The 22,237-nt window shown below is 41.6% G+C and overlaps 1 pseudogene; it reads right to left on the bottom strand.

Moving 5' to 3' along the window:
- Nucleotides 1-20,560: 20,560 nt before the first annotated feature.
- On the bottom strand, nt 20,561-20,679 carry LOC112471434 (annotated as a pseudogene).
- Between the last annotated feature and the right edge of the window lie 1,558 nt (nt 20,680-22,237).

Below are 22,237 nucleotides of genomic sequence, written 5' to 3'. Positions count from 1 at the left end.
AAATAGCGTTCTGCCCTGCTCCTGGGACATGAGTGGGTCTTGCTTGGGGTGGCCTCTCCTCCTTCTCCACCTAAACGGTCCTTCCTCCCCTAATCGCACCCTATACAGCCCCAAGAACTCCTTAGCTTTTTGCTTAGCTGCACGTATCTCGCTTCTCAAAGGAAACAGAGAGACCAATTTTTACCAGTTACGCCATCGAACAGAGTGAGGTAATGATAACCTCGAACAAACCTGACTTGATAGGGAAAAGATAGTTTTTTTTCCCAATTGCATACATACATCCACATATAGATTTTAGCCTTCAAGAGCCTTTGACAAGTTATCCCACATAAGTCTTCATGAGCCATTAAATGACTGGTTACTTTTTGTCACAAGTAGGAAGCTACCTCAGGTGCAGGAATAAAGGGTCACTTCTCTGGATGGAAATGTATGAATAATAATTTTTGAAATAGCCAACAATTACTGAACACTAACTAGGTGCAAGGCATTGCTCTAAGCTTGTCCCAAGCATAAACTCACTGAAGCCTCTAAGGGAGGTACCATGAGGGTACCAATTGTACAGTTACAAAGAAATTAAGTGACTTGGCTGAGGTAACTCAGCTAGTTCTAGAACAATCATTGCTGTCTTTATAATAATTCATTTAGGTTCTATGGTAAAAATCTCATTGTAATGTTTGTGACTGACACAGGTATTAAAAATTTCATGAGAATAAATTGCAGAAAGATCCTGTTAGGCTGCTGGTCACAGTGTTGGCTCTGTTGGCCCTCAGTCTCCTGACAATTCTAACCTTGAGTCATCCCCCAACAATGTTGCCTCCTTTCCAAGCCCCAGCCACCACCCTTATTCAGGCCTTTACTCTGTTTGCTTGAACGCTTATAAATGGCCTCCTAACTAGTCTCCTGGCTTTCTGTTGCTTCCCTGCTCTGATTCAGTTATCACATCACTGCCAGATTAAATGAACACGGAACAGCTCTGTCCTAGCCCTAGCCAGCTCAAAGCCCACCGTTACCTATGTTCAAGGCCTTCTATAGCATGCCACAGACAACTTCTCCAGTGTTGCCCAAATTATGCTTTTTGACTCAATATATTTTTGTAAAGTGATGACCTTGAGCCAAAGTACCGCAGCAGGTTATGGAAATTCAAAGATGAAAGGTCATAGTCCTTGTCCTCAAGTTGTTTTTTTTTTTTTTGCAGTAAGAAGACAGACTTGTAAACAAATGCAAAATCCTAAGTTAACTGTTCCATCATGGACTGTACAGCGGAGAAGAAGCACCTTATCTTCCCAGGATCATCTGAGACAGGGAACTTTGAGCTGAGAGAACAAGCCAAAATCCCGAGTGGATCAGGGGAGCGAGTTCCAGAAGGTGGGCACAGTGCACAGGGACACTGTGAAAGGAGGGGAACTAAGTCTTGTGGGAGCCTAGAGTTTGACAGGAAGTAGAGTAAGTTGAGAAAACAGGGGCCAGATAAAGGCCCTTCATGAGCGAAGTATTGTATGGATATAAATCCAACTCCGAACTACAAAATTATTTTGAAGTTGGTCTGGAAAAATAATACGTACTTTGCCCCCCCGCCCCAAATTTTTAAGAATAATGAGGAAAGGACAAATAACTGCTCTACTAAATATTAAAATATATTTTAGGATCACCATGGTTGGAATTGTGTGGTCCTGGTGAGAATTAGAGAGATAGATAAAGGAATAGAATAGGAAGTATAGAAGCGGGTCCAAGTATATAATACTAAACTAACAAATATAAATGTGGCATCTCGAATCAGTATCGAAATGATGTATTATTCAAAAGATATTGTTAGAACAACTACTTGATTTATTTTGAAAAAAAAGTTGGATTCCCTATCCTTCCCCATCATTCACAAAACGAATCTAGATCAGTGCTGTTCAACAGAACTTTTTGCAATGATGGAAATATTCTGTATCTTCAGTATGGTAGCCACTGGCCACATGTGATTATTGAGCACTTGAAATGGGGCTAGTACGTCGAAGAACTAAACTTTTTATTTTAATTTGGATCAAATTTACATACCCATTATGGCTGGTGGCTGAATAGCACAGTTCTAAATGCACTAAACGTATAAATATAGAATAGAAAATAATAAAATATTAAAATAAAATATAAGTAAAAATGTAATATGGTAAAAAAGGTCTTCTTTGGTATCATATAAAAGCAGAAATCATAAAAGAAAAGATGCCTTTGACTGTAAAAATGTCAAACTTTGGAATATATAAAATACAATCTAATAAGATAAATTAAAAAGTAAAGTCAGACAAAATTTACTTCATAGATAACAGATAAAGGATTTATAGTTTTGATATCTGATTATAAATTAATAAATTAATTGTAAATTGATATTGTAATTTAATAAAAAATGAAGGAGTCTTAGGAAAATAAGCAGACACGAATAAGAAAATCACAAAAGATGAACTACAAATATCTAATAAATAGGAAAGAAAAACTTTAACCTCACCAATAATCACAAATTCCTCAATCAGAACAATTATGAGATAATTCATCAAACTGGTGATGCCTTAAAAATGTTGCTATAGGCATCGTTTAGGAGGGTGGGTAGGAAAGCAAGCATTTTCCTACGTTGTATGTGCAAGTGTAAATTTATGCAAGTGGAAAGCAGTTTAGCAATATGGATCAAATTACACACTCTTGGGTCCAATTTCAGATATATTTACATCCTCCATGTTTATTTTACATGAAAACTCACAAATTAAGACCCCCGGATGGCCATTATTATTGTGTGTGTGTGGTATAGTGAATTTTTATTTAATTGAATCAAATATTTCTGGATGGCCAATATTTAGGCTCTATGATAGCCATAGTCCAGGTCCCATCTCTGCGTACTTGGTGGCATTCCTTGTGGCAAAGGGGAGCCATGGGAAGGTGAGACGGTGTCCTGAGAGCTCAGGAAATAATAATCACTGCTGTTACTTAGCAATTAGCTGTGTGCCAAGCACAGGACACACAGCATCTCGTTTAATTCTCACCACAACCTGGTGAGAGAGATATTATTATGCCCATTTTACAGGTACAGAAACAGCCCCAGAGGAGTTCAGTGTTATCATCATGCAGCCAGAAAACCATGATTTATACCCAGGTCTGTGATTCCAAGCTGTGCTCCTTTTGCTGGCAAGGATTCCAGAACTTCATGCAGCATTCAAGTCTCCTCAGAGAGAGCCTGTGGCCAGTACGACCCCACGAACAGAGAAGCTACAACCCTGGGCCCTCCTGATCAGGATCTGGGCCCTCGCCAGCAAAGGCAGGCACACGACCCCCAGCACCACACATATCAAGTGACTTTTCGAACTCTTAGCTACTCCCTCTGTGACCTGAAGAAAACTGGTATATATGTGTGTGGGGAGGAGCTGGGTTTTAACTCATTTGAAAAGCCTAACTTGTCGAGGCTGAGATGGGGTACAGCTCGAAGAAAAGGAATCTGGGGAATTGAGTGTCCCCAGACTTTTCCATCTGCTCTTAGACATGGCCCTGCCAAGTGACGACGGATGCTGTGTGTGTGCCCAGCCTCGTCTGGGGTCATCCATCTCTGGTGTTGGGCTAGGGCCACAGGTTCTGTAGCCGGGTAGGTGGGGGTGAGCTCCTTGGGGAGGGAGGACTTGGAGGCTGCCAGCTCCCTCTTGCAGCATAGTTAGAGGGTGAGATAGTTGCATGCTCAGAAGGAAATGGGGTGGGTGAGCAAAGCCAAACACCATTTGGTCTCCATCAAGGCTCAGAAAGCAATTTGGGTCAACACTGCCGTCAGTGTTGGGTCTGTAGCAGGGAGATAGCAGCTGGGATATTGCCGGGTGGCTGAATTTGCCCCAAAACAGGAGTGCAGGGAACCTAGAGAAAGACGGTCTCCACTGGGCAGGGAGGGATAGAACTGGGTAGGATTCACTGAGATGAATAGAGGGGAGCATATGGATCACTATTTTAAAACTAACAGACCTGCATCTTTCCTTGAGGAAAGAAGTGTTTTGCTTTTGTGTCTGTTTTCAAAGCAGTTAGAAAAAAGTAGCTGTGTGAACTTGGACAATCACTTGCTCTGTTGAGCCTCAGCTACAATATCTGTGGATTGGGAACTAAGTCAGAGGATGTCATGTTAAGGTCCCTTTTCGAGTTAAGGTCAAGGTGCTTAAACTTTGTCCAAGATAAGATTACTTAGGACACTTGTTAAATACATTCCCAAGTTCTGCCCCAGATCTATTGAGTCAGAGTCTCTGGGAGAAGGGCCTGGGAACCTGCACTTTATTTATGTTTTTATAGATGAGGATCCTGAAGCACAATTTATTTACTTATTTATTTTTCTCATTTTCTTGCTATATTATTGACATGCTACACTGTATAAGTTTAAGGTGTACAGCATAATGACTTGACATGCTTATATATTGCAAAATGATTATCACAATAAGTTTGGTTACTATCCATCACCTTATACAGCTACAAAAAAAAATTTTCCCTTGTGATGAGAACTTTCAGGATCTATTCTCCTAGCAACTTTCAAATATACAATACAGTGTCGTAAACTATAGTCACCATGCTGTACATGAAATCCCCAGGACTTATTTATCTTAAAACTAGAAGTTTGTACCTTCTGACTCAATTCACCCATTCCCCCCCGCAGACATACACACACACTCTGCCTCTGGCAACTATCAATCTGTTCTCTGTTGCTGTGAGTTCCATTTTTTAAAAAAATTCCACATGTAAGTGAGATCACACAGCAGTTGTCTTTCTCTGTCTGACTTATTTCACTGGAATCTGTATTTTAATCACTACCCTGGATGAGTCCTACATCAGGAAAATTCAGAAATTGCTGTAGGGAATGGGACATCTGTAAACTCCCTTAACCCTATTTTGGAGAAAGGAAGAGAGAAGGAAGAGAGGCTGGGAGCACTGGCCTTTAAGGACTCAGTTTTCAGGGAGTAGAGCCTCTAGTCCCGGAGTCCTATCACCTCTGGTGTCCCTGACCTGCTGTTCAGTAGCCCTGGAGCTCTGAAGTTCTCCTTCAGTGAACTTGCTCACTGATCTAGGCACCCAGAAGGGACAGCGGGAGATCAGCGCAGGGTTTGGGGGACACACTCCAGGCCAGGATTTAGGAAACAGGGGTTCTGTCTCATCTCTGCCCTGATCTTGACAGAGTAGTTTGTGTGGTCTTGATCCAGGGCTTAACTTTTCTGGGCCCCAATTTCTTCATCAGTAAAATAGGGACAATTAATAAACTCATTGATTGTTCAATAGTCAATAAATATTACTGAGGTCTGTTTGGAACTATCTTTTAGGCTTGCTGGCAGCTTCCAGTGAGATATCGATAGAAGTACTTTGAGCAGTATGAAGCTCTTTATCAGCATTTCCCAAAGTGTGCACCATAGATCTGGGCTATTAATAGTGTTCCATGAAAATAAATAGGGTCTGTATTCAGTTGAGGAAATGCTCCATTAAATCCAATTAAACAGTCTTTGATTTAGGACTTCTCTGAGTCTTTTATTGAATGTGCACTGGGATTGGCCAAGGCTGAGGCCCTGTGTGAGGGGAGCGGAGGGGTTAGTATTTAGACCTCCTCAGACTGCTTTGTTTGGTGATATCACTAATCAGTGGAGCCTGTCGTGCATGCATGTGTGTGTGTGTGTGTGTGTGTGTGTGTGTGTGTGCGTGTGTGTGAAAATATACATAACACAAAATTTACCACTTAGTGTCATTAAGTACATTAACATTGTTGTGCAAACATCCCCACCATCCATCACCAGAATTTTTCCATTTTCCAAACTGAAACACTGTACCCATTAAATAATAACTCCCCATTCCCCTTTCCCACCCCCCCTGTCCTTGGCAACCACCATTCTACTTTTCATCACTATGAATTTGACTGTTCTATGTACCTCATATAAGTGAAATCATACAGTATTTTTCCTTTTGTGACTGTCTTATTTCACTTAATATAATGTCCTCAAGGCTCATCCATTTGTAATGTGTTAGAATTTCATTATTTTTTAAGGCTGAATAGCAAATATTCCATTGCATGTATACATCACATTTTGTTTATCCATTCATCCATCAGTGGACACTGAGATTGCTTCCACCTTTTGGGCATTGTGAATAATGCAGCTATGAACATGGGTGTACAAACATCTTTTTGAGTCCCTGCTTTCAATTATTTTGAGTACAGACCTAGAAGTGGAATTGCCGAAGGATCTCTTGGGCTAGTCTTCTGTGAACACACTTTAGAGACGTTGTTCTTTATAGCTCTGAAGGAGCACTATGAACCAAGAAAATTCCTGAATTTCCAGGGATATTCCTGCCTTAATCGATGCAGTAAAAAAACATCCTGGGTTGAGTTAGAATTCGCATTTCTGTCTGGTGAGGATCTCTGTGGGCCTTCGTTTCCGCAACTGTTAATTTAGTATGATAACTAGATGACCTAATACGGTCCCCCTTCCGTGTGCCATGGCATCGGGATGGAGAGTGAAGGGTGAGGGTAGTGAGGGGAGCAGCCCGGGAAGGAGATACTAACATGCAATTAGGGAACAGTTTAATGTATTTGTCCTTCAATCTCATCATTTTAATTTTTTAAACTAGTTTCCTTTTTTGAGGGAAAACAATATTTTGTTCTTTCCTCACCTTCATGCTTCTGGATCCAAACACTGCTTGGGTAGTTCTCTCTGTCTCAGATCAGAGTTGTCCTTTAAGTCACGGTTGTGGACTTTCCCTGCTCTTTCGGTCTCTCGCTCCTCAGTCAGCTGAACAGCTCCTGGCGAAGAGAGGGCTGTGTTTATGTCCTCTTTTATTTTCCCATTGGAAGAGTGGCTTTCCTTTTGTTCCACCGTTAGAAACACGGAAGAAAGAGAAGTCATGTAAGTTTGTCTCTAGGCCACAAAGGACGAGCCTCAGGAGCTACCCTCTCCCGTGAGAGAAAAGTAATTTTCCACTTTCCTCTTCAAAAACAGAGGCTTTCCTCTCCCATTAGGAATCTCTGGCTGCTCCTAGAATTTTAAATATAATAACCAGGTTTATACATTAAGCAAGCTTTGCCTGGTTCCCTTAGCAACAGCTCTAATTTTTATAGCTTGCTGTAGCTCGTTCTAAAGGAACTCGCAGATTTCATGATAATAACATCTCAGTGATCCAGAAGGGAAAAAATCTTAACCTTTCAGAATGATGAAAATCTAAAATTAAGCCACAAAGCAAAACAAAACCCTTTGCGCCTCTGAAATAACCTTCACAGAGTCCCACACTACAGACAAGAGCGTTTTTGTGAGAAAAGTCTTTAGACCCCAAAATTCTACTTATTCTTTTTAACACATTCTTCTCAACAGTGGGTAAAAAACAGGGAGGGAGCTGCTACAGACAGACATGTTAGCAGCAATGTTAAACCATCTGGTAGCCTGAGGACAAAGGGGACAGAAAACTTTTAAAAAGCATAGTTCTGTGCTGTGACATTTTTGATGGAATCCAATCAAAATGGCTAAACTAAACAAAGTGTTGGGTTTTTCCAAGATAAGCCTCAGTTATCTGGAAAACTCATTTGTTTAGGAAGAATTCACTGTCAGCAGGGCTGCATAATTGAAGCATCACTGTGTTTTGAATAAATAGCCCTAGCAAGGCATTCAAAGATTTAAAATCTATGATAAGAAGAATTGCTAGTGGTGTGTACAGGGTAGAGGACTGGGTGAGGTCTTGGCTAAGACTGAACTTCTAAATTTTATGAAAAATTTGATGGTTCTAAGTAGGAAAAATATTTTAAATCCATAAGCAGTCTTCTCGATTGGGTAGAGGCTGGGATGTGAGCCTGAGGACAACTTGCTACTATGAAGGGGAAAATGCTTTAATGGGCCTTTGACTCCGTAAAGGTAAATATGTTGCCTTGTTACACAATGGGGAGGTTCACTTCTCCGCATGATGATGTAAATGAGTGGCTTCCCCGTGGGTGGAGCTGCACCATGTTCTTGTCTAAAATTACGGTTTCTTCTGGGGAGATGCGTGATGTGGTCTTGTCCAAGACTGGGAACAGTTATCGGAAGGTTCCGGAAAGGTGCCTGGAACTGCATCTTCACTGCAGGCTGACAGAGCTCCCCTAAGGGCAGCCTGACAGGCATGATCTGAGGCAACGTGGACTCTCCCACTGACATCCTCTGCCAGGTAATTCTAGAACAACGGTGCAACCTAGACTTTAGGAAGTGTGCCGAGAATAGTGTTCTGATGAGCTCAGGATCAAGGGGCACAACCACGTTCTTCTAGGTCTCAGTGGGGTTTCCCTGAAAGAATGCATATTCCCAAGATCATCTTGGGGCACAAAATAGGAACTTGGAAGGAGACTTAGGTGCCCCGAGGGGAAAATTGCTTCTTGTTCTCAGAGTCCTGAGGATTTAAGATCTTGGACTTGAGAAGGGAGGGGTTCTCCAGGATAGCTCCATTGTGAGAGGTTAAGTGGAATTCTGCCGTGGGGGACACATCGAGGGCCACAGAAAGACTCTAGAAAGAGAAGGGCTGCTAGATAAAATGCTGACATCCAGTCAAATTTGAATTGCAGATAAACAACAGACATTTTAGCACAAGTATATCCCAAATATTGTTTGGTTCCTAATATTGCACAGAACATATTTACACTAAAAAGTTAAGTTGTTGTTTGTCTGAAATTAAAATTTAGCTGGGTGTCATGTATTTTTATTTCCTCAGTCTGGCAACCCTAAGAAGGGAACTTCTGAGAAGACCCTCCATACTATGCTTTCTGTTACCTCCAAGTTTTCAGTATTAAATATTAAATAAGCTTGGCTCAGCCTTGCTGGAGTGCTTGAGGAAGGGGTCTGTGCCATGCTTGGGGTGAAGTCGTCCTGATGGGAGGGGTAGCCATTGCCAGAAGTGTCAGGGTCAAGACTGAGGAGGAACTTTGGGGAGAAGAGGATGTTGGAGTGGCCCAGAATCACAGGGCTAATTGGAATGGAAGTGCAGGTCAGGGCAGATTTGTGGCTCTTGTGGGTATTTCTTCTGGAGTCCTAGAGACCTTGAAAAAGGGAGACTGGTAAAAGTGTGCAGTCAGGGAAGCTGGGGCCCTGAGCTATTATGATCTGGACATTAAATGGCAGCATAACCTTTTAATAAGCTGATGAGTCTCAGATACTTGAGTTACAAGTCCAACTTGAGGCATCAGGTTTAGGGACTGTGATATTGGGATTCAAAGTAAGAAATATATATTTGGTCTTCAACCTCATTTCTGGCACAGAGCTCCTAAAAGCCTTGAAATATCCTAAGTGAGGAGAGTCATCAAAGTGTCTTTTATTATGTTAATGAGATGACTAACGGAACATACCTTCAGGTGGGCTGGTTACCAGGAGAATCAATCCTGGGATTAGAGGGTTGGAACTTTCAGTCCCACCCTCTGACCTCTGGAGAAGGGACAGGGGCTAGAGGTCAGCAGCCTGTAGCCAACGATTTAATCAGTCATGACTAAGTAATGAAGGTCCATAAAAACCCAAAAAGAGGAGTTTGGAGATTGTCCAGGTTGGCAAATAGGTGGAGATTTGGGGAGAGGGGCAAGCTCAGAGAGAACATGGAAGCTCAGTGCTCTTTCCTCATACCTTACCCTATGCATCTCTTCCATTGGGCTATTCTCGAGTTATACTTTTTATAATAAATCAGTAATCTAGTAAGTACAATGTTTCTCTGAGTTCTGTGAGCCACTGTAGCAAATTAATCAAACCCCAAAACGGCGTCATTGGAACCTCCAATTTGTAATTGGTGGCTCAGAAGCACAGAGGTGATAACCTGGGCTTGCAACTGGTGTCTGAAGTTGGGGGCAGGGGACTGTTCGTGTAGGACTGAGCCCTTAACCTGTGTGATCTGACATGATCTGACACTCCAGGTAGATGGTGTCAGAATTAAATTGAATTGTAGGACACCCAGCTGGTGTCAGAGAATTGCTGGGTGGTGTGGTGAACCTCCCTCCACACACATATACCCATGTTGAATTTGGGTACAGAACACTTATAGAGACATTTCCACAGAAGGGCATCCTTTAACCTCCAAGTTATGATATAGATTATTAGCGTGCCACTTTTCCTGTTGTCTTTATTTCAGCTGAGAACATAGTATGTTAGGTCCCCATATACTCAAAGAAAGGCTCCAGACTATCTATACGAACTCAGTGAAGTGATCCAAAAACCCTATCTGGGGAACTCTCAGCACCAGCCACTGAAGGCTGTGCCAGGGGAGCTGAGGTATCCACAAGGAGATTGGAAAAGTAGGATTTCCCCAAAGTCATCAACATGGGGTGCAAAGGACAGGAGGATGTATCTTTCCCTCCCTCAGGCCAAGTGAACAAACCTTCAAGTGCTTGTGTCCCTTGGGGTGTCCTCACACTGAAGCCTGCCACACCTGGAAAATGAAGGTGGAGCAGGTCTGGCAGCTGCCTGGGACCAGGCTGCACTTGCATTGTGTGACAGGATATGGATGGTGGACTTTCCCACGGGCCCTGTGCACCCATAGAAGGTGGCCAGGCTTAAATTCTGTTGAAGAGGGACTCCGTGATGAACCTAAAACAAATTATGTTGAGTGAAAGAAGCCCCACAAGCAAGAATACTTACCGTTTGATGCCATTTACATGAAATTCCAGAGAATTTATCTGTAGTGTAAAGTTATCTATAGTACCAAAAAGCAGAGCAGTGTTGCCTAGGGGTGGGGGAGGGACAGGAGAGAGGAATCACTAAGGGCCATGAGGAAACTCTTGGGAGTGATGGAATGTTCATTATCTTGATTCTGGTTCATTGGGCCCCTTCAAAAGTCAATGTTTATCAAGCAGTCCACTTTAAATGTGTATAGGTTATTGCATGCCAACTATAGCTTGGTAAAGCTTTTTAACCAAAAAAGAATTTCATGTAAGAGGGCCTAGTACTGGGAGCCAGGTTATCCCAGCAGAAAGAGATTGGATGCAGAAGCTAGTGGGGAAAAGGGCTCTGTCCTAAGTGGTTAGCCAAGTAGTACATTAGCTGAGCCAGGAAGTGGTGCTGTGGGACGACCCAGTGGGAGATTCCGGGGAAATCATAAACAAGGCCTTTGTCACAAAAAGCCTGCATTTGACCACCTGCCACACCCAGAGAACACGAAAGCCAAGTAAGACTTTTCCTTCCTCTTATCCCCCTTGCCACCCTCAACCCTAATTCTGCAAGAGCCTGAGGCAGTAAGGGGAGTAGGGGAGATGTGGAAGAGGCAAATCAGGAGGAAGCCACCCATGACCCCCTTCGCCATTGCAAATTTCCAAACCAGGGGCAGGAGAGAAGTTTTCAAATGGTTGAGAGATTGAAGTTTTTGAGACAAGACTTGATTTCAGTTTTTAAATCTCAAATTATGAAATTGTTTGTTAATTCCTGAAACACTGTGGTATGGAGGGGGTGGAAATTAAGCTGTTAATTGCTTTGTATATCAATGAGGCGGGCTCGCTTGACAACCAGTTTTATTGTACAGAGTCTATATATTTTGTCTGTTTGACCTACTGAGGACCAAATGATCTGTTGAGTATTTTTAATTACTTTCATGGGAAATGAAGAAAAAGCATACGCAGGGATCTTGCCAGCTAAAGGAGTTTTGAAAGAAAACAACAAAGATATTTTTGGAGGCGATACAATGAAGTGGTTAAAAGTACAGACTCTGAAGCCAGACCGTCTGGATTTGAATCCTGGTTGTATGACCTCAGATGAGAGTATCCGCAATCTCTGGGTACCTCGATTCCCTCATTTGTGAAATGGGGATGATGATAATAGCTCAGGCTAAGTTGTACTGCAATAACAAATAGCTCCAAAATCTCGATGGCTTACAACAAAGGTTTATTTCTTGCTCATATCACATGTCCATTACCGGCTGGCTTTGGCTCTTCCCCCTGAGACCAGATGATGTAAGGAGCAGCCCTTGTCTGGAACATCATGGGTGTTAGCGCAGCAGGAAAAGAGTGGTTGATTGTGGATCCACGCAATGGTTCTTAAGGCTTGTTCTTAAAATGACATGGTCAATTCTGTTTACATTCCTTGCCTAAGCTTGATGTCAACATGGTGGAGGAGATATAATTCTCCCATAAGGAGGGGCAGAGAATATTTGGGACAATAATACACTCTACTGCAATACCTGCCTATGTAAAGTACTTAAAATAATTCTTGATAAGGCCTTGTAAGTGCTACATAAGGACTTATTAATATTTCCTTTTCCTCTTAAATTTGTTGGTAGTTTTCTTAAGGAGGCCAACTGCTCTCAGACCCTGATTTAGGAACAGTCCCAATATCAACTGCCCAAATCAGCGAGAACCACCAAAACACCAAAGAGGAACCCTAAGAGGTTCCTGGAACATGGACCCCAAAGCCTGATTTGTGGTCTAATTGACACATTCTCATGGAAAGGAATAAAGAAAGCTGTGTTTTACTGGGCCTTTCTCTGAAATTCTCTCCCTGAAAGATAAGCGTCCAGGTACTGGGTGATCATTTCTCAGCTATTTCGGGATGACTGGGATGCTGTAATGTTATTCTTGTCTCAAAACAGACTGCAATAGCTCCTCTTCTGTCAAGTGCTGAGACCACGGAGGGAGGGAGGCTGGGCTCCGGGCCAGCCATGCTGTTTCCTTTTAGTGCTGGGATCAGCATTGTCTGGGCCCAGACACTGGTCGACAATTTTCCGTAAAGCGCCATGGGGACCCAGACTGCTGCATCGGGCAGACACAGAAGGTCTTCCTGGTATGTATTTGATTTGGGGTTTTCAACTGGGCAATCACAGTCTGGAGCTGGAGGCTGTCATGGAATCATGGGTGTGGGGAGAGGTGATTTTTCACTGTCCTTGAGCCTTGAGGCCAGTGCAACCACTGGACAGGAGTCATTCTTGGGCCTCTTTTTGGCCCTCAGAGCACTTCAAAGTCCTCCCATCCAGAGGATGCTAGAGATCAAAACTATTACAAGTCGGGAACTGAAGCATACAAACTGCAGAAGGAAAGAGAAATTGTGATCACATTTCAGTTTTTTTATTAGGACAGCTTTAACCTTATCTTTTTCCTTCTGATGGCTTTACAAACCATGCCAGCATGAACCATATAGCTACTCTCTCTCTTACCGCTTTTTTCCTTATCGGATCAAAATGACAAATATTTATAGATTATTTTCTGACTAGTAAAACAGGTATTAACCAAGGGCTTTAGATCATACAGACAAAGTTTGAATCCTAGTCCTGTTGTTCGCAAATATAAGTAAGTTCACAAGTATCTGTACTGCAGGGTCAAACGTGATTAGGCTGCAGCAAAGCTCGTGAGGTAGGCAGATGATGAGGTCTTCCTGCAGGAAGTGGCATTTGAGCTGGACTTTGAAGGATGACGTTCCCCCAAAAGATTTATTTTAAGTATTAATCCCCAATCCCTGTGAATATGACCTTATTTGGAAAAGGGGTCTTTGCAGATGTGATCAAGTTAAGATGCGAGGTCACACAGAATTAGGGTGGGCCCCATTCAGTGGCTAGTATCCTTATAAAAGAAAAATTTGAACACAGACACAGATACGGAGGAAACACCATGTGACAACAGAGGCAGAGATTAGAGTGATGTGTCCACAAGCCAAGGAATGCCAATGATTACTGGCAGCCACCAGAAGCTAGGAAGAAGCAAGGAAGCATCCTCTTTTAGAGTCTTCAGAGGAAGTGTAGCCCTGCCGACACCCTGATTTCAGACATATAGCCTGCAGAACCTTGAGAGAATAAATCTGTCAGTTTAAGCCACCCAGTTTGTGGTAATTTATTATGACAGCCCTAGGAAACCAGTATAAATGGGTAAGACTTTGAGATGGAAAAAAGAACTATGTATAGAAAGAACTGTGAGTGAATGTAACAACTTTTGAAAGCATACAGTGTCCTTGGGGAATATAGCATTTTGATGTGGCTGGAGCAAAGGAGGTGGAGAAGAAGGAGCCAAGTGTAGTGGAAGATGATGGAAATATAGGCTGAGGCCTAGAGTGCCAGGCTAAGGAGTTTGGCCTTTGGCTTGTATGAGATGGTAAGTCATTAGCATTTCTGATTAGAGTCCAAAATGTGCTTGAGATAAATTATTTTCATTAATCAGGAGTAAGAAATTGCCTTTCTAGTATGGCTTGGGTTTCTTCTTATCCTTCTCACTGGTTTTGGCCCCCGTAATGTTTGACGGTGCTGGGCTTAGTGCCATAGGATGAGGACTCAAAGGTAGAGACAGAGTTTAATTTGTCTTTGCATCCTCAGCACATAGGGTAGGTAACATGTTGTATTAAGACTTTAGCTATAAGTAACATAAACAATTTTGCTTAAGCAACCAGGGAATTCACTGGCTCACAAGGGGTAGAGGGGAAATGAGAGGGTGTATTAGTTTCCTAGGGCTGCTGTGATATCGTGATTTATAATAAGAAATATATATTTGGTTTTTGTCCCAGTTCCTGGCACAGAGCTCCTAAAACCCTTGGAATTTCCTGAGCGATGAGAGCCATAAAAGGTGTCTTGTTACATTAATGAGGTGACTTTTGGGAAGCCCCTAGGTCACTTAGAGATGGGGACTGGTTGCCAGGGGAACAGATTAGTGATTAGAGCGTTGCAACTTTCAGTCCCAACCCTCACTCCCCACTTCCAAGGAGGGAAGAGGGGCTAGAGATTGAGTTCGATCACCTATGGCTGATGATTTAATCAAATGTGACTACTTAATGGAGCCTCCCTAAAAGCCCAAAGGCCCTGGTTCCGAGAACTTCCCAGTTAGTGAACTTGTGGAGGTGCAGGGAGAGTGGCGTGCCTAGAAAGAGCGTGGAAGTTCTGTGCCCTTTCCCTAGCTGTTCTGAGTGATGTCCTTTTACAATAAGTCAGGAATCTAGTAAGTAAAATGTTTCTCTGAGTTCTACTGTAGCAAATTAATTGAATCTGAGGAGGGGGTCATTAGAACCTCCAATCTATAGCTGGTTGATCAGAAGCACAGGTGGCAACCTGGGCTTGCTATTGACATCTAAAGTGGGGGGAGGGGCGATCTTGTAAGACTGAGCCCTTAACCCATGGGGTCTGATGCTATATCCAGGTTGATAGTGTCAGAATTGAATTGAATTGTAGGACACCTTGCTGGTGTTAAAGAATCGCTTGGTTTGGGGAAAACCCCACAGATCAAGGCGTCAGAAGTGTGAGTTTTGTTAGTGTGAGAGTAAAAGAGAAACACAGGAGTAGTGTAAGTTTCTTTCTCAGTTGCCCGAATAGATTACCACAAAGTGGGTAGCATAAAATAATAGAAACTTATTCTCTATCAGTTCTGGAGGCTAGAAGTCTAAAGTCAAGGTGTCAGCAACATTAGTTCTTTCTGGAGGCTCTCTTTCTCTCTCTGGAGGCTCGAGGGGAGATTCTGTTCCGTGCCTTTCTCAGCTTCTGGTGTGGCTGGCAATCCTTGGCATTCCTTGGCTTGTAGACACATCACTCCAATGCCCACCTCCATTATCACATGGCATTCTCCTTATGTGTCTGTGTCTATGTCCCTTCTCTTCCTATAAGGACTGGTGTCTTTTTATAAGGACACCCATCTTAACTTTACTACATCTGCAAATACCTTATGTCCAAATACAGTCACATTCATAGGTACCAGGGGTTAGGACTTCAACACATCTTTTTGGAGGACACAACTCAACCCACAACAGAGGGATAGATGGCTTCGGGTATGGCTGGCTTCAGGGTCTCAAGTCTCGTTACTATCATCAGGGCTCTGTCTCATTACTATCCACAGAGGCTCTCTGTCTGATGGCTGCTAGCAGCCCAAGGATGTAAGTGTATGGTGATGGTACATGGGGGTTGGGCAGGGAAGTGGAGGTAAACACCTTTTGTGTTTCATGCTCATGAATGCCAAGAGGAATAGTGAGCCAGAAAAGATGAGAGCAAGACGTGATTGGTGAGGAAGGGCAAATCAGAAACAAATTAAAGATAGTCTGGATAAGGAGCAGGGATGGGGTTGGGGGACGGGGTGTCAGTGCCAGTAGAGTGGAGCTCTCCTGGGCCCCGGACACCCTGTTACCTGTTTGGGGCAGTTCTCTTTAAAGAGCAGATACCCAACACTAAGCTTGAGAAAAAGCAGTCCTTTTATGTAGAGCTTGGTATCTCCTTCCAGGACAGATAAGGTGGAATATGTTGTTTGCCTATCCAACTTATAGTCCCCATTCTTTTGATAATAGCACCATTATTTTCTTTTAGGATAATCCCCACCACCACCACCTCCAGCTCCAACTCCTGGGGGCTTCTAAAAACCTAGGACTGGGCCATCAGGACACTTCATCCCCTTGGCCACAGCGATCAGCTCAGGGAAATGTCTCCTGTGTGTCTAGAGAGTCCTAATTCCTACACTTCTTCTAGAACTACTGGGAAAGAGAAGTGCTCTTTTCAGCAGGGGTTGCTAAACTGGTAGGGTATAAGTGTGAGGCTGCCAGGGACCATCTGTGCCACCGCCTGGGAGAGCTGCTTCTGAAAGAAACCAAGGCAGAAGAAAACAGAGCTGAAAAATGGTGAGAGAGAACCTGAGGCTTGGTGACATGGTTCGAGCAAATGTACCTAGCCAAATCAGATTGAGGAAAATGAACCATAGTTTATAAAAACGCATGGATATAGTATTATTGCTGTTGACTTATGATAACAAAGAAGTGAGACTGGGCCCCATTCATCCATTTATTCACCAGTTTGTCTGACCAATCTTTGATAATGAGTTTAAAATAACTAAATAAGACATGAACATAGGCCTTAAGGACTCTCTGGTCTCTGAGGAATGTTAAAATCGTGTTTCCAAATTATATTAGAAAGGTAGAAAGGGGTAAATTTTATGACAGGCCCAGACAGAATGCTTTGGAAATTCAGAAGAGAGATTATTTCCACTAGGGAGACTGACATTCTTGGATATCTTAGGAAGGCAAGTAGGAGGCGGACATACATAGATGAGATGAAGGGCGTTCCAGGAGGAGGAACTGCATGATTAAAATCCTGGGGTATCAAGAGGATAGCCCAAAAGTTGAATTTGGCTGGAATATAAGAAATATGAGGGAAGAATAGGAGAACTTGGAAAGTTAAGTTCAGAGACAGATCTTGGAAGGCCAATGGGGGTAGGCTAAACAGAGTAGGTCGTATTCTATTCACAATGACTTTTTGTAAAGCAGGAGCCCCACACAGTTTCTTCATGGAACAAACTAAGCAATGTAGAGCATGGACGGTATGGCAGGAGACTGAAAGTGGGGATCAGTTTTCCAGGTAAGAAGTTACAAGCTCCTGAGTACAGTAACGTTCTTGTTATTTACTGCTACATTAACAAATGACCCCCAAAACTTAATGGCTTAAAAGGACAACAATTTTATTATCTCTTACAGTTGTGTAGCTCAAGAATTGGGGCTCAGTTCGAGTTGTGTAGATCAGCCCAGGGCTTAGCTGAATGATTCTTCTGTTCCACACAACACCCAACAGAAGTCGCTCAGTGCTATTCAGCCAGTAGGCTGAATCGGTCAGGAGAGTCCAAGATGGCTTCACTCTTATGTCTGGCTCCTTGGCAAAAGTGTCTGGAAGGAGGGGCTCGGTTGGGCACTTCTCCCTCTCCATGCCTGTTCAGCAGCCCAGGACTGAGAGTTCAAGAGACAGGAAGTAGAAATTGCCAGCCTCTTAAATCCTCAGCCTAGAGACTGGTATAACATCACTTCTACCATATTCTATTGGTTCAAGTAGTCACAGAGCCCACCTAGATTCCAGGTTTGGGGACATATACCCCACGTCTCAGTGGGAGCATTGTCAAAAAAATTGTGGCCATTTTTAATACACCACAGGTAATAACACTGGGAATGAGAGGGTGATAGATTGAAGAGAAAATATAAAGAGAGATGTCACAGGACTTGATAACTGCTTAGATTCATTCATTAATGAAATATTTATTGAGCATCTACTATGAGTCAGGCAATGTTACAGACACTGAAGACACGGCAGTAAACAAAACAGATCAAAATCTCTGCCCCTGTGGAGCACGTATGCTAGTGGATTGGAAAGTAAAAGAAGGCACCAAGGTTTCCAGTGTGTGTATCTGGCATGGCATGCTGGTGCCATTATCAGATGTAGGGAGCCCAGGAGGCCAATTTGAATTCAGGTTTGATAGCATAACCGAGAAATTAAGTGCTCAATTCTCCCAGCACTTCAGCTGTAATCATAACCACAGTAACAGCCCTCTGACTCCAAGCTGTTGAGGAAATCCAGGATTTCTCTTCCAACCACAGGCAATGCCTGCAAGATTACAAAGAGAAAGACAGGCATTTTAACAGCCTTGTAGATTTCCTGCCTTCTTTACGCAGGAAAAGCATGTGGAATCATGCAAATCCACAGTTCACTGCCAAGTATACTCTAGTAACAAGGAGGACTCTAGTCTTATACACACTCTGACACACTCAACTTACTTCCCACATGAGTTTTTATTTGCGAACCTCTCCACTGACCCCTACTTTAAAGAACAGAATTTCTGGCTTTAGGAACCTATTTTGGAGCCTTTGGAGACTCAGATTGGTTTTATTTCAAAATAGAGTCAAATGCCCATAAAAAAAGAAAAAGCAAATTGAAGAGTTATATGTATTAACATTTGTGGAAAAAAAATTTTGTAGTGCACAGCAGAAGGTGTGGAAGGATATTATATCAAGCAGGATAGGTGAGGTTATATCCCAGTGGTAAATGGCTGCATAAATCTCAGTGTATGCCACAATAAAGGTTTATTTGTCATATACATTAGTATATCCTGGGCTGGTTGTGGCTTTGTTGTCTTCACTCCGTGATCCAACTTTCTGGAGCATTGTGACAGTGAGAAAAGAGAGCCATGTGCTGGCTCTCAATGAGTCTCCTCAAAAATGACTCTAGCCACTTCTGCTTGTAGTTTTTTGGTCAAGCTAGTCACACAGCTAAGCCTGAGAGTATATTCTGTCCTCAGAGCAGCATAGTGACAATGTCTGAGCAGTAATGCATACATTACCACGGAATCTACTGAAGCATCTCTAGTGACTACATCTGAAGTGGGGTGAGGGGGAGGTGGTGGGTGAAGGAGATTTTACCTCTCAACTTTCTGCACTCCTATATTATTTTAATGTTTTCCAAAAAAAGTGCGCTTTTTTTAAACTAAAAATACCTTTTAAATATTATTTATTTTTAACTTTTTATTATGGAAAATTCAAATATAAGCGAAAGAGAGACTAGTTTAATGCCCCACCCTCCCCACAACCTATCTGTCACCCAGCTTCCAACAGTTTTTAACTCACAGACAATCCTGTTTCAACCATAACTCTACCCACTCCTGCCAGATTATTTTAGATAAGTCCCAAAATCATATTATTTTGTCTTAACTATATCAGCATGTATCTCTAGATAGGGGTTCTCATAAAAAATAACCACGATGTCATTGTCAAAACCAAAAAAAAAAAAAAAAAAAAAATTCCTTAATATTATCAACTATCCAGTGTCCTAATTTCACAATTGTTACATATGTATATATATATATATATCTGTATCTATATTTATATATAAATGTATATTTTAACAGTTTGTTTGAATCAAGTTCCAAATAAGGTCCTTACGTATGTTTGCTGATAAGTGTTTTGTCTCTTGATCTTGATCTACAGGTCTCTCTTCCATCTCTCTTTCTACTTTTTTTTTAATTTCCTTGCAATTTATTCTTGAGGAGATTGGCTTGTTCATCCTATAGAATTTCCCACAGTCTGAATTTTTTAAATTGCTTTCTTGTGATGATGTTTAACATGTTCTCCGTCCTTTGTATTTCTGGTAAATTGGTAGTGAGATCTACAAGCTCTATTAGATATAGGTTTGATTTTTTTTGGGGGGGAGGGGGTCACGGATAAAGGTTGGATTATACACTTCCACCAGGAGACACATGTCAAGTTGGTTTTCTTTTTGTGACGTTAGCATCCATTGATAATTATTATCTAGATTCAGTATTTTCAGGGGTTATAAAATCATGACACCCAAATACTCTCATTCTTTTGTAATTTATTAACTGCAATACTTCTATAAAGAGAAAACTTCTCCCTTATCAATTATTTGGCTATTGTGAGTTGCAATTCATATAGGAAGTCAAGGTAAATGTTTGTTTTATTTTTTACATCTATTTACCTGTTTTTAAAATCATGAGATTGTTCTCTTGCCCTCTGCATAGTTAATCAATAAATTCCCGTTTTTGTTCTAATCATTATGAACTCATGTTTTTAAACATATTTAACATGTTTCAATTCATTGTTATTATTATTAATATGATACTTACATTGTGCCTCCCATCTTAGGTCAGAGGGAGCCTCTTCAAGTTAGTTCCTGAGTCCTTCTATCACAACTTAGTAGTTTTTGATATTTTGTTTCCTTGCTTTCTGTCTTAACAAGATGTTCCAAGCTCATTTTGTATATTTCTTACCTCAGACCTAGACTCAGCCATTTCTCCAAGGAACCCTGGTATCATTAGTGGGAAATACTATTTGTAGACCACAATTTTTTTCTTTTTCTTTTTTTTTTTAATCTCTTTTTTATTTTTTTATTTTTTTATTGCCTGGTATTCCTAGCTGGTCTTCCATCCAAGTATTAACCAGGCCCAACCCTGCTTAGCTTCCGAGATCAGATGAGATCGGGTGTGCTCAAGGTGGCATGCCTGTAGACACAATTTTATTCTTTCTTCTTCTTTTTTTTTTTTGGACAGTCTTTTTGTTGTGTGTGTGTGAGTGTGTGTGTGTGTGTGTGTGTGTGTGTGTGTGTGTGTGTGTTTTGTCCTTAGGGTATATCCCACTAGGAATGTACACTCAAGTTTCTATGCTTTAAAGTTGCTTAGAATAGTTTTCCCCTGTGTGGTTATACCTCAAATTGGATAAAGTGTTAGGTTTATTTTTTATTTTTTTCATTTACTTCAGATTTTTAGTGATGATCTTTTTTAAAAAACTTTAATTTTGTATAGTTTATAAAATATTTATATGGTTCCAAATTTATATCTGCAAAACAAAGTATATTCTGAGGAGAAGTTCAACTTCTATCCTTGCCTCTCTACCCTATTCCTTCTTTCTCCCTATAGATACTTTAAAAATATATATATGGCTTACCTTTGTGAAAAAGAATACATCTTTTCTTACATTCTGTACATACATTTCTTCACCTCATTTTTTTCATTGGAGATGACTCCAAAGCAGAACTTCCCTTAGAACTTGGCAAAAGGGCTTCTTACCCCGGGTCCTTGCTCCGGATCTCATGCTTTAGAAGGCTTCACATATCACAAGCACAACAATACACTTATTAAAGAACCCATGAGTGCCTTGAACACTAGGTCGCCAGCGCAAAACACTAGCACAGTGGGATGTGGGGCCTTGAACACTGTCTCTCATAACTAACACCATTCCGGCCCCAGGGAAATAGTTCTCCTTGTCTCTTGCCCTATGGCCTTGAAATAAGGGTGACTGTGTCTAATGTCATGAATGTGTGTGGGCTGTGCTGCTGCCAGCATTGGAGATGGACACAGCTTTGAGGTATGGAGAAGGTTTGAGCAAGGAAAGCGCTCATGTTATAGCAAAGACCAATAAACTACCATGTCAAATCCTTCCTCCCAGCATAAATGCAATAGATTCCTGCATAATGAGATATAGTTCCCCAGGAATACAGACAGTGCCTGTTTCTTTACTACTCTGCCAAAAGTGTGTTGTAAAACTTTTGGGTTTAGGCCAATCTGATAGGTTAGAAATAGTATCTGTGTAGTTTTAATTTTTATTGTTCTTATCACAAGTGCATTTGAGCATTTTCCCATATGATTAAGGACCATTTTCATTTCTTTTTCTGTGAATTATCTATTTCTATCTCCAGCCTATTTTTCTATGGTGCTACTAGTTATTTTCTTCTCTATTTTTAGAAGCTCCTCTCATAATGGGGATGTGAACCTTTTGTCTGTGAACATCTGCAATTCTTCTCTGTACTAGACTCTGGATTAGATTTGGGGAGTTCAACAAAATGCAAGGCATCCTCCATGTTACAAAGGAGTTTTAAAAATTAAATAACAAGAGATATAAGTAATTTTATGAAAAAATAAGAAAATATGTCAAAGGACTACAGAATTAATCACCAAATATTATGACCCCAGAAGTTCAGAGAAATAGAGTGATCAGGCTCTGTTTCTCAAAGGGCCTTATCTAAAGTGTAGTTGGATCTAAACTGGGTCTTCAGGAACAAATTGGAAGCA

This window comes from Pteropus alecto, unplaced genomic scaffold, assembly GCF_000325575.1.
Source record: "Pteropus alecto unplaced genomic scaffold, ASM32557v1 scaffold398, whole genome shotgun sequence".
Lineage (NCBI taxonomy): Eukaryota > Metazoa > Chordata > Mammalia > Chiroptera > Pteropodidae > Pteropus > Pteropus alecto.
Note: the sequence above shows the minus strand (reverse complement) of the source record. Positions and strands in the feature narration are given on the sequence as shown.